Source organism: Lathamus discolor, chromosome 1, assembly GCF_037157495.1.
Source record: "Lathamus discolor isolate bLatDis1 chromosome 1, bLatDis1.hap1, whole genome shotgun sequence".
NCBI classification, from domain to species: domain Eukaryota; kingdom Metazoa; phylum Chordata; class Aves; order Psittaciformes; family Psittacidae; genus Lathamus; species Lathamus discolor.
The window spans coordinates 150,533,115-150,546,928 of record NC_088884.1 but is presented as its reverse complement, the minus strand read 5'-3'; positions in this window follow the sequence as shown (position 1 = coordinate 150,546,928).

Genomic DNA, 13,814 nt, shown 5'->3' with positions numbered 1-13,814 from the left:
TGTCTGTCCCCTGAGCCGTCCCTCCTCAGGCCCCGGGCTACCCCATGCTTTGCTCTCTTGGCAGCACTTCCCAAAGCCTACAGTGGGGGTGGTAGACAAGACCTCTGCCATACCCAGTTAGAGATGGTCTTTTTTTCCTGGACAGAATCTGTCTCACAGACTTGTTCCTAGTTTGCCTCCTGATATACACCGGGGGATGCAAATCATTGCAGTCTCCTGCTGTGTCTTCCAGGGGCTTAGGTGGAAGATGGCAAATGGTACAAACAATGCTTTCTTCCAGGAGGAATTTCAAACCCCTGTGACTGTTGGTGTTGGGGAAGATTTAGTTCATGGCTTTTACCTCGGCTTTGCTCCTCTGGCTGTGAGCAAGGCACACGAATATGTCCTGGACAACTTGCTGGTTTTGCAGGAAAATCTCAGGTCATCTGTTCTTGAGCAGGTTTTCACTCCGTTCCTTAGGTAATAACAATGTATTTCCAAGCAAATGTAACCACAGCTACACAGTAGGTGACAGTTACGCATCTCTAAAACAAGTTACTAGCAGGATTTCTCCCTGCATTTCACAAGGGACCTCGTGTAAGTAACTGCTGTAACAGTCAGCCTTCAAGCTGCTTTTTGCTGTTGACGTCAGGATCCTGCTTTGTTGCTGAGATGTCAACTCCAAGATTCTTCCAGACGTCAGTGGGAGGGGGACACACCACCTACAATTAAGAGAAAAATCGAACGACTTTTAGTACCCAACTGAATATTAAACTCGGAGAATGTGCAGATGTAATACTGACAATGAGAACTTCGATCATATTAACTTGACAGCCTCTTAGCAAATTAGTTCAGTAGGTTTTAATAGCTGGTTTGCACTCCCCTTCTCTGCTCATATTCCTTATTTGGGGAAAAGCCTGTGTCCTTTAAGGCTGTGAGGCTCAAACACAAACATTCCGATAGGAGTTTAGAACCAAACTGAGAGGAACACTTGAATCTTGCTGGTTGCATATATACAGTGACACAGTTTGGCCCAGTTTTATTGCTCAGAGATGCTATTTCCTGGAAAACCAGTCCAACCCACCGTCTTGTTTCTTGGTGGCTACATAAGAAGTGAAGGCTCAGCAAGCAGAGTACCAACCATGAAAACAAAACTGCAAACATCTGACTCACTGCATGGCAGTTTTTCTCCGGAATTATTCCTCCTTGAAAGACCTGAAAAGGAAAGGACATAAGGGCTCTGTAACCATCGCACTCCAGAGAAAGACTGAAGCTGTGCACTTGTTTCTGCTGCATGGTGCTAGGAGGCCATGAGCTGCATTCACACTGAGCCTTGTCCCACAACCACCTTCAGGCCAGACCACCTTTGAAATGGATTTTTCTTTCTGCTTCTTTCCTTATTTTCATGCCTGATTTCCTACTACCCCAGTAAATGGCAATACAGTCCTCATCTTCTGATGTTTTTATCTGTAACACAAAAATACAACCTGGACAAGATTAACTTGATTTACTAATGGAAAGCAAACCAGCATATCCAAATGGCCAGCTGCATTTTATAGTCATTAATTAAAGCTTTTGAATTCTTCTGTGAAAAAATTAGTGTAATGTTTAGCCCCTGTATTTAGCTTTTTATCTGTTACAAGCAATTTTTAAAGGAGGAGGCAGTCTATTTAATTTGCACTTTCTGATAGAAAAATGGAAGTAGAAACAGATTGAATGACTTATGCCAGGGTAATATATGTGTGAGTCATCTGTACAGTATCTGATCTATCAGCTTGTTCTGATTTCCTTATTATTTACTAGAACATTTAAATGAACATTCGCCGTATTACAGTAGGTGCATTTGCCTTATACAAGTCTCTGGGCTTTTAAGAACACTCGTAGCACAGATTAATCATTCCATGTTTATTTGGTACAACATCACATGAAGTCCAGGTTTCCTTTACCATTGCTCGTCAATCTATAAATAGGTAATAACCTTTCCTACTCTCTGTTTGAAATAGTTGAGCTCACTTTTCACGCGTGATGGACTAACTTGGTAATTAAATCAATGGCTACACTGGGGTAATATTTAAATATTTTTATTGCTTCTGACACTTAGGTAAATCAAGTAAGCCTGCCGGCCTCTCAGGATACTGGAGCTGTTTACATTTACAAAGTGACTTCACACGTTTGTCTAAGAGTCACATCTTTACTGATAGGAAGTCAACAGTCTTTTTATATTAATTCTTCTTCTCTGTCTTTATTACTCATACCAGGAGTAGGCACCCACCAAAAGCAATATCTGGGAGTGTTTGGGACTTCCCTGTTATAAACTTACACAGATCACCGATGATTACCCAAAAAATCCAGAATCTGAGATCAAGGACTCATTACTTTCACATCCTCCTCACACTTAATAGGAAGCTTAACCTGAGGAGGTGGGATGTGGCACTTCTGTACATGTCTTTGGTGATCTCCTGTGTGCAGTGTGGGCTGCTCGGAGAAGCAGATCTGACTCAGGAGCTCCAGTGCAGGACTCGGGTTCAGAGATGAGAATCGCGGTACATCCATCCTGTTTTGGCTATGTGATTGACTTCATGTGTTTGAGGAGAAATCAGAGGTGTGAGTTCAGCAGGTAATTGCACAGGGTGGTTGGATGTGTTCCTGAGAGCATCCATCTGTTGAGCCAAGAAGGAACAGGGGCAGCTCATGCTGAGCATCTCGCGCGTGGTAGCTCCATTCTCGGAAAGGACCCCTGCCTCTGTGGGAGCTTTTTGACACCTCTGATGGAAAACAAGGCCCCAGTTCCACATTCTGTGTGACAGGGGACTCCATGCTTGCAGCTGCCTCAATGAGATCCATGCCCCATAACAAGTGGTGGAGCAGCCAAGCCAAGCTGTTTGAGCATGGAGACCTTGGATCCAGCGTTGCATTTATGAAGTTAGGGCAATTAGCAGGTTCACTGTGTGAATTGTTTCCACTGGCAGTGATTTTGTATGCACAGTGACTGTACATTTCATCTGAACACAGCTTTTACATTGAATCATTAGTTCTTTTGGCTTGCTCAGAGAGAACACAAATACTTACATAAACTTCACAAATAAATTAGTGACTCTGCTTTGTTCAGCTCACATGCTAATTTAATTGGCTGCCTGAAAATTAGCAAACATGACACAAGTTGTCTGCAGATAAAGATGTTGTTCACATATTCTGTGTGCATCTTAAAGAACAGAGACCTTGAACATGTCAATTATAGACAACTGCAAAGATGCACCCTGTCTTGTCCTTATGGCACTCAGTCCTCTCTCAGGATTCCTGTCTTGATTAGTATTGTCTTTACCTAAATTTAGGTAAATAAATATATGAGGTAAATATTAGGTAATATATTAGGTAAATAAAATATGAGATAAAGGTTGTCTCCTTCTAAGCATTTTTATGGTGTCGAGGTGAGCAGAGCCTGAGTGTATTCTCAGAATACCCTATGACAGTGTCATAGAAGTAGCTCTCTCCACAATTTATTAGCCAGACACATTTAGCATTTACCTAACAGCAGAAATACATATTAAGGCAGGTAACAGATGACAAAGAATAAATATGTATAATATGACAAAAGCAGTTTGCACCTACTGCTGCTTGAACAGAGTGAAGAAGTCTCCAGTACTAAAGGTCTCCTGTGACTTAGTGGAACACTCTTGCAATGTGAGAGGGACCAGACATGAGGGTAGGCAGAACATCAGTTTCGAATCCCTTGGAAAATTGAGGAAGTCCTTTTATTTCTCCAGGAGGTTTTTTTGCAACAAAGGGATGCAGAAATCTGCCTGCAAGTGAAACGGGAAGGCAGAGGAGTGCTGGCTGGAAGGACATTCTGGTAATACTTTCAAGATGGCAAGTTGTGATTTCCTGCACTACGGATGAGGTTATTTTTGGCAAGAGGAATGAGAACTTTCTGCTCTCCCTGCTTTGGAAAGAGGGTAGTGTGTGGTGTGGCCTTCTGGTGCTTTATAGTATTGTCTGTATTTTATAGCAGTTGATTAAAACACCCACGTTTTTCTCTATGTACTCTCAGTGTTCCAGCCCCTTACAGGACCATGGCAGACTGCTGACTGTAGGGAGCTTTAAAACCCAGTCTTTAGCCAAAAATATTGCTATCAACTGTCCTTCTATATCTCTGGAGGACTTCTGGTGTGGCTGTATTTCTTCCACACAGATTACACTTTGTGCAACACCTCTGTGTCAAAGGAACTCCTTTTGAGAAGGGTTGTGCAGGGCAATGTGTTGTTTCTCATTAGATATGCTCCTTTATCAGGAAATACAGCTCTTAGTAAAACAAAGTGTTACGATTCATAGCTTTAAAATGCTGTGTGCAGTGTGGTCTTCTGCAGAATAGGCAACAAAGCCCTTTTAGTCTAGCATCCATGTACTACCCGATGACTGTCTGGTTGACTGGACACCCCAAACACAAATGGTATATATGCACATCAACCAGTCATACCCATGTTGATATTCATATCTCTGACTCTACACATAGTTATCATGGAGGGGATAAAAATTGTCCAAAGGCTACAGGACCTTCATACATCATTCAGAGTTTAATTTAGCTGCTTTAGTGGCTCCTTAAGAGCTAGCGATGAGAAACCTCTACAGCTGTAAGGTGTGTTGACCCTGAGAACTCTTGGCAGACTCTGGGAAGAGCAGCAGCATGCTGGAGACAAGAGTTGACACCCCTGCAGTCCATGGGGTCTATGGAACAGCGCCTACCATCAAACCCCAAAAGCCTTGCTCTTTGGTCTGCATATGGCCAGGAGCACTACTACAGCTCCTGGAGCTACTTTCTAATACATAGTGACTTCAGAAGCAGGCCTGGGCAGATCACGGAACTGCCTTGGTATAAGGTAACAGCTGCTTTTACAGAGGGAATATTGAATGTCAGAACACCTGGATAATGAGACAGTGAGATCCTTTCAGGGAGGACAATGCAAGACTACCAGCTGTGGAGCTGAAAAGTAGCCTGTCATCTCCAAATCAATGTCTTGACAGGAATCTGTGCATCGCTTCATTTCACTAGCCCTAGCTCTTTGGACATGGTATGTGGTAGTGGTATTTCTCATGAACATCACAGTCCCAAACTCTTGCGTTTAATAAACTCCTTTTCAAGAAGTGTTGGTTCTGAGCCTCGTGGTAAGACCAGCTCATGAAAATACTGGGATGTTATTGGCTGTAGCTAGCTTTGACGAGCATCCCTTACCATGTGCCCTAGCATCTGGGCCCCAGCCTGCACAAAGAAATCCCCTGAGCATTTTCTCCAAGATGCAAGGAGTGTTTGATGATTTCTTTCAAGAGGTGATTTATTTTCCCACCTGCTGGCTCAGCTGGTGTTGGATGTTGACTCTGTCCCAGTTCTTGCTTGCTAGGTCCTGGGAGCCTGATTCCAGTCACATCAGAGTTAATAAGAAACTAAATAGAGGAATAAGAATGTCTTATGAAAAGGGGATTGTAATTGCTCTGCTCAGTATTTTCACAAATTCTCCTATCATCTTTACTCTTACTGACTAGTAAGAGTAAACATGAAGGCCCCTTAGCCCGAGTCTGATGTGTTTGGATGTCAGTCTGTTCATCCACAAGAATTCTTGGTCATTTCAAGAAGTTTGAGAGGAGGCAAAAATAGAGCTGATGGAAAGAATTCCAAAGAAATAAAAGGAAGACAATGGCAGAGGGAGAGCTCAGGTCTGGTCTGATCCAGGAGTATGCAACAAAGTGATGAGTGAAAGAAAAAGGAAAGTGGGAGAGGAAAGGCAGGGAGAACCTGGAGCTGAGACGGACCTTGTGAGGGAACTGTAGTGCATGGGATGGGAACAAATGGGCACTGAGCAGTGAAAGACAGGTCAGATGAGAAGTGAGGGTGGAGGGATTGGTGCTGTTTAATATTTTCATCAATGACCTGGATGAGGGAACTGAGTGCACCCTCAGCAAGTTTGCTGATGACACAAAACTGGGAGGAGTGGCTGACACACCAGAGGACTGTGCTGCCATTCAGCGAGACCTGGACAGGCTGGAGAGTTGGGCGGGGAGAAACTTGATGAAATTTAACAAGGGCAAGTGTAGAGTCTTGCATCTGGGGAAGAACAACCCCATGTACCAGTACAGGTTGGGGGTTGACCTGCTGGAAAGTAGTGAAGGGGAAAGGGACCTGGGGGTCCTGGTGGATAGGAGGATGACCATGAGCCAGCAATGTGCTCTTGTGGCCAAGAAGGCAAATGGCATCTTAGGGTGCATTAGAAAGGGAGTGGTTAGTAGGTCAAGAGAGGTTCTCCTCCCCCTCTACTCAGCCTTGGTGAGGCCGCATCTGGAATATTGTGTCCAGTTCTGGGCCCCTCAATTCAAGAAGGACAGGGAATTGCTTGAAGGAGTCCAGCGCAGAGCCACAAAGATGATTAAGGGAGTGGAACATCTCCCTTATGAGGAGAGGCTGAGGGAGCTGGGTCTCTTTAGCTTGGAGAAGAGGAGACTGAGGGGTGACCTCATCAATGTTTACAAATATGTAAAGGGTAGGTGTCAGGATGATGGAGCTAGGCTTTTTTCAGTGATATCCAGTGATAGGACAAGGGGCAATGGGTGTAAACTGGAGCATAGGAAGTTCCACGTTAACATCAGGAAGAACTTCTTTACTGTAAGAGTGACAGAGCACTGGAACAGGTTGCCCAGGGGGGTTGTGGAGTCTCCTACACTGGAGATATTCAAGGCCCGCCTGGACAAGTTCCTGTGTGATGTACTGTAGGTTACCCTGCTCTTGCAGGGGGGTTGGACTAGATGATCTTTTTAGGTCCCTTCCAACCCTTGGGATTCTGTGATTCTGTGATTCTGTGATTTACACTGGAAAAGTGCTAGGGGCAGGGAGCTGGAAAATGAGAGAAACGAGGAGGTCTGGGGTTGGTCTGGGATCGTATAAACCTCCAAATCTAACTTATTACACTTGAGAAAAAATGTTAAATACATTGCTTCTCAAGCAGTTTGATGTATAAACAGAGACCCACGTTATGTGGAATTTAACATGCATATGTTGTATCTGTAAACATAACACTTGATGGTTTCAGACCTATGTGTGCTGTGCTATAGAGTAGGTACAGAGCTGAACAAAGGTATCCCTGCTGAAGCCGGGGGCATCCTGTCTGTGTTGATGGGTGCCGCACGTTGCCCAGGAGGAGCTGCTGGATGGGCAGGTGAGGATGCCCAGCAGCGGTGGCCCCAAGAGCAAGCATGCCTGCTTGCTCCTCTGCCGAGCCCCTTCGGGTCTGCTCTAACCTCGACCAGGCTCTGGGTCCATCCGTCTCCGGGGTCGTGCGTGTGCCTGTGTGGTGCGGCGCAGAGCTCACGCTGCGCTACCTGGCAGGCACCAGTTGCCATCTAGTGGCTGTTTTAGGACTATCTCTGTGTGGAAAACTCATTTTTCCAATCAAACTGCAGCCCAGCAGTTGCTTTTCTAGAGCAGGTTTGCACGATCTGCCCCAAAGCTTTCTGAGTGACCTGCATGCTGATAGGGCTGCTAATATGCTTGCATAGGGCTGATGCATGTAGTTGAGAATGGGCTTCCCTTTCTGTAGCACGCACAATTTGGCCTTGCTGTGCAGTCAGGCAAGTTACTCACCTGCCTTCTAGGTGCGCATTTTGCTGTGGGAGAAGTATGGGAAGGTCTCAAACCCACCTAAGTGGGACATCAGCCCTGCTGAGAAAAGGCTGGCTCCTTACCGGCAAAGCAGCCACGCTTCCAAGGAGTTCAGCCCCACTAGCATCTTCACCTCTCATTTGTAACAATTCTGGCCCCAACAGAGTATTGGAATAAGCTGAAAGTTTTCTCATTATATTTTAGTATATTCACCCTTGCCAGATCCCAACCAGACCAAGACACAATATTCCAGCTGCTGGGCGAACACAGAGCAAATATTGGTCCAATGGATACACTGCACTTTGGCTTTGCACCATCTCTCTCCCCTGGTTGATGAAAATTGAAGTGCTGGTGCAGATGGACTGTTTCAAGTCTGATGCCCTTGAGTGAAAACAAAAGTAATTTAACTTCTTTCCCTGTTTTAAAAGCTGCCAGTCCTTTCCCCAGTATTTCTAAAGTGATAAAAGCTAAGAAAATTTGGGAAAGGTGTGAAAAGAGGGAGAGGAGCACACACATGAGATCTGGGAAGGATGCCCTTTATTCACTGGTGTCTTTGGACAATCCCATTATCTCAAGAAATCAAATTGGCAAACCCCAAGAGAAGGATTGAATGAACTAAGTGAAATACAACCCCTCAACAAGATTTTGTTGTTTTCTTAAAAGGGAGACTGCTATGAAGGAATGAAAGAATTTTCCTTCTCTGTCTTATGGAGCACCTCAGCACAACACATCCCCACATCCAGTACTGTGGTAGCATTTGCTTCTCTTTGTGTTCACTTGTGAGGGATTATTCCACTTTGGATTATTGCCATTGTAGTATATAATCATAGCAGCAAATATCCAATTGTACTGAAGTACTCAGCACTTACACCCTGAGCCTATCACTGTTTTCAGAAGCAAAACTTCCCCGGTTCTGAAAATGCAATAAAATTGTCTGAGCGTCTGTGAGGGTATAATGGGAACTGGACAGGGTTTTGTTCGTGCCAGAAAAATGAAGCTAGCAACATGTAACAGTAAAGCTCTGTGAATGCGTTATATGGCACAGCTGCCTTTCTCCTTTCTTGGCTACACTTGAAGAGGCTCCTTGGTCTGTTAGCTCCAGGCTATGGCAAACTAATGTATACCTGCAAAGCTTGACAGCAGGGCAAGAATCTGAAGCCTTTGTATGAGAAAAAGTCAGAAAAACAGTCACAGATGTCTTAACAGTGGGGAAAGCAAGCACTGTTTAAATTATTTTATTCTTTCTTTTTTCCAATGCAGCACTTTCCTTGCTCTATGTGTTTATTTCAAAACAGGAGAAAACTTCGCTTTGTGTTCTTTTTAAATTGAGGCTTTCAAGTTCTTCCTTTCCTTCTTCTTTTTTCTTTTTCTTCTTCTTTTTTTTTTTCTTTTTCAGTGAGGAAAGCAAATCCGTGAGACACTGAAAGGTGAGAACAAAACCAGCTTTGAGTTTTGAATACAGAGAAGTAACGAAACTAGATTAAGTAAAATGCCATCTTCGAGGAGGTAGCTCGCTGCTGTAAACACACATGGTCATAGAGGAAACAAAAGGCATGAATTGCAACAGAATTTCAGGTTAGGAAAACTGTTTTAAAACTAAAAGCAACAAGGGAGAGGTGACATGGGGGTGGCCATTAATCCTACAGTACCTGTAGGATCTGGTTAGACATCACGTATTTGGAATGACCTGGAGCAACCTGCCTGCTGTGTCAGCCAGTCCTTACCTCCCGCAGGAGAGTGGCTATCATGCAGCTGACTTCCAGCAGTGCTGGTGCTGGACCTTCATAAAGAAATGAACCAACTCATTACAACCTCCAGCCCCCTCTTTGGCACTCCCATCACTCCTGCCATGTAGGGAACAGGGAAGGAGAAGGGTACAAGCTCTCAGTGCCTGCCCCGGGCTCAGCAGCCCCCAGTGCACATCCCTGGTGACTTCCCTCTTCCACTTTCATGTCCAGTCTCCGTGTCCCAGCCCTCTCTGGTACAGAAAACGAGCTGGCATCTCACTGGAATAGCACCCAGAAGTGCAGAAGTTTTTACTCAAAAATGGCTGTTTCTTGTGCTTGAGGGGTGAATAGAGTTCTAAGTTCAGAATCAGTTGAAATAAGCTTTATGATCAGTTGAATTTTATTTTTATATTACCTATTTACTTAGCCTGAAAGCTCCTAGCTGAATAGAGTTAAATAAGCACTATATTACTGAGCAGTTCTTAGCTCTTGTTTATATAAAAAGAGCAGAGTGAACCTATTATTGTCTGAAAGGAAAGTCACATTCCAGATCTCTGCTTGCTTTGGGCACCGCAGCAGGAATGACTAGTTAGCATTTTTAAATTTATATACTAGAACCGGTGCGGGAGCATCATGCATGTGATCATGGAGCAGTTTTCTCCTATGTATTCCTCTTTATTCATTCACCATAATATATGTTGACTTACATAAACCATTACATGCAATGTGTGACGTTACAATAAAATCTAGAAGAGACATCATTAGAGGGTTAAGTTGTCCAGCTGACAATCGGACTGATACCTTTGATATCCTCTGTTATTCTCAATCACATTCTCAGTACATGCACAGAGGCACAGTCAGTGCCTGTTGCTCTCCGGCTGGCTGATTAGCAAAGGGACCATGTTTAAAATACAGCTGAATTTTAGTCCATTCATGTGGTTTGCCAGTGAGGGAGGGCACAAATGACTCCAAAATATGTGGTAGAGCTTTTTATTCTTTAGCTCTATTCCCAGGAAAGAGCTGCACTTCTTGTGTGGCTTAGTTGGAGCCACATATAAATGCTGTCCCTCCACAAGGAAAAGCCCAAAGCAGAGCTCACCATGCATGCAGGAGGCATGTAATCTGCAAACCAAACTCATGACTGACAGAAAAGGTTGTATTTCCTCAGTGGAAAGCATATTTATTCTCAATGTATTTGGTGACATTAGAGATCACAAACTCTCAGACAGTTTGTTGCACTACCTTAGCTTGCTGATAAGGGATGCTGATGGTGGGGACACAGATGCACAACCACAGTACACCTGCGCCTCACATTCACAGTTAACTCTAAAGCAGAGTTTTGCCAGTGCCTGTGAACACTTGAGAACCAAAAGCTAAGCTAACAGCAGCTCAGGGTGAGTGACATTATGGTCAGCAGTCCCAGCAAAATACTTCCAATAATTTTTCAGTGCTTGTTTTTCATCTCTATTTCTAGTCTAAATTTGTGTCTCTTCAGCTTTCAAAAGCTGCATGAGTTCTCCTTGGGGCATAGTAGACAGCAAGAATCCCTGAGTAGTTGGTAATCCATGCTTCTTGCAAGAAGCCTCCTTGTTTTGTCACTAGGAAGAGATAAAGGTCACAAGTTAGCTCACTGTGCACTTACACACCAGTTACTTGATATAGAGCTACTACAAATGCGTGTGAGGGTTGCTGGAGCTCCTGCATGATGAACTCCAATGTACCCAAATCCATGGTAGAAGGCAGGGGTGATTCCACATTCCCTCTGTGCCGCATGGCAGGCAGTAGTATTTGCACAGCCTCATCAACAGAAAAGTGACCACATTAAAAACTCATCTGCAGTTCTGTTTTGTAGGGGAAATGTCAGGCTCCCTGGTCCAGCAGGGACTGTACAACTCAACACTGTAATGGAGGAAGACACTGGCCAAGGGGCAGAAGAAGAGGGGAAGTGAAAGGTGCCCTTGCAGTTGCAGCCCGATCACAAACCCCTACCCTTGGCTAATTAATTGCACAGTCAGTGCCAAAACCCTATTCCTGCCCTACTAAGTTACGGCCATTTCAAACCATATCTTCCTTCCCTGGTTGTTTGGCAAGAGCGTGATGTTCCTAGCTTTAAATACAGCTATCTAGGGACTCCTAGAGAGACATTTATGTTTATTATGTTTTTTCTTTCTTTTGGACTCTATTCACAAAGCCAGCAAGGATAAGAGCTACAAAGCTGCTATTTGGAAGAGGAAGGGGGGTTTAAATCAGAACTAGCCTTTCAAGGAATTTTGGTGAAACAACAGAATCTGGAAACAAAGACTAGAATGTAGATAGAATTCCCTTGGTGTTTGAACTTCCATGTTTTAGTAGAAAAAACCCACCCTGCTTGAAACAGGCCCAGGATTCTTGAGAAGCTGATGGAAGTAATGGAGTGTGACGTACATAGCTGGGACAAGGAATCTACTGGAAGGAGCAAGCACAGCATCTTTAACAAGTTGCCAAAACCTGCAGATGGCTGACACGGGCAATTTCCTCTGAACTGAAGCTACAAGCAAATGAAATGGATGGAAGGCTGTTGAAATCGTGGAGGTAACAGTCTTCTGAGCTGTTACGTTAAATGACCAAGCAGGCAATGTTGAGAACACCTAAGTTATCAAGAGCTGGGAGTAAGCATATGCCATATGAACGTGCAGTCACCTCTGTTAAGATGTTCACACTAAATCTTAAAACTGAAACGTCTCACATGGAATGACTTCAAACTTTACCAGTCAAATTAACTCTTCGCAATATAACAGGTACAGCTTCAAGGAAACCAAACACTGCTTTGGAAGGATGTGTGGAAGTCACTCTTTGGTATCCCAGCTTCAGGGCAGCAATTCTCTTCACACCAGTGACTCTCAACACCACAGAGGTTCTGCTAACTCTTCTAAAAGCAAGGAATGACAAAAGTTTGTGTTGGCAAACGGTCTTTTTCCATTGCAGAACCTGCTACCAATATCAGACTTTGATCACCTTTAATGTTGACACCTCAGCCTGTACTGGACTTGCATCACAGTGGATGGCTGTTGACTGTCAGGGTGACCAGGAGCTCTTGCTGCTCTTGGTTGCCAGGTTTTATGGTACAAACTTTTACTGGACAGATGAAGGCAGCTCAGGACAGTACACAGCCTCCTAGGGATTGGGGCCAGAGGTTGTTCTGTACATGATGCTCTCAGAAAACAAGTTGAAAGGAGAAACAGTGGACGTGTGCATTTGGGATGGATGTGGCAGACTCAGAACCATCACTGAAACCACCTGAGAGGTAGATGTGTTACTAGAGAAGCTGTTGGAACAGAAAACTGAGGTATTCAGAGATCTGCCAGCATCAGCAAAGACTTTGCCCCAGCTGCTGAGTGCACCTACTGACTTTGGATCAGGTTCTAGAGGGAAGAGTTCACAGCTTGCCAGATCCCATCCAAAATGAAAACTTCAAATGATTTTTCACTGACGACCCATTGGTTGGTTTAAAAGAAAACCCACAACAAAAACCCCATACCAAACAAAATGCATTAATGAGATTTGAAATCAAGATAGTAGATAACCCCAGAGTATTATAGGCTCAAGACAGTGAGGAACTGTAAATAACCTTTAAGTAGAATGCATAAGAATATACGAAGGGATACTGACAACTAGCCAACAGTCAGGTAGGTACAGTTCTTGTTCTGTAAAACTCAGCAGGGGGACTTGAACTCCATCTCCCACCAGGATAGCTCCAGTTCACTCAATATTTCAACATTCAGAGAAGTGAATCCGTTCCAAGAGAAGGAACCGAATTAAAACCAGCCCCTGTAACACAAATAAACCCCAGCCAGGTGGTTTCAAAATTTATTTGGGTGGCAGGGTAGCTGTATTCTTGCACGAATGGTTGCAATAAACTGTTTCAAGCAAATATCTCCATGAAAAATGGAGAAAAAAGGAAAATTAAAGCAAAAGATTCAAGTTATCCAACAACTGCATAAGAAGTGCAGAAACATTAGTGTTATCAATATATAGGTACATATTAGCAGCATGTTAGCAAGGTATGCACTAGTATGGCACCAGAGTTAAGGCAGAAACCAAAAGGAGTTAATTTTCAGAGCAAAGAGGTTTTCCTTAAGACTCAAGTTTGTTTAGGAAAAACATGTGTACACCTGCTTTTTTAGTGTAATAAGCTGGGTAGTTTGGTCCTTTCCTTACTGTTCATATAACCTAGAACACAAGCACCTGTAAACTTTTAAAGACACTAATCAGGTAAAGCTTACAGATATGACTCCATCCAAACACACCTGTAAAACCAAGGTCCACAGCAATACAACGAAAGGATAATAAAACAGGGCAACTCAGAAGGTTTTTTGGCAAACATTTTATAGTTTTTATATAAAAATCTCAGTAAGAAACCAAGCAGAATATGACGGAAACATCTGCCTTACAATTAAAAAAAAAAAAACTCACAAAAAAAAAGTAAA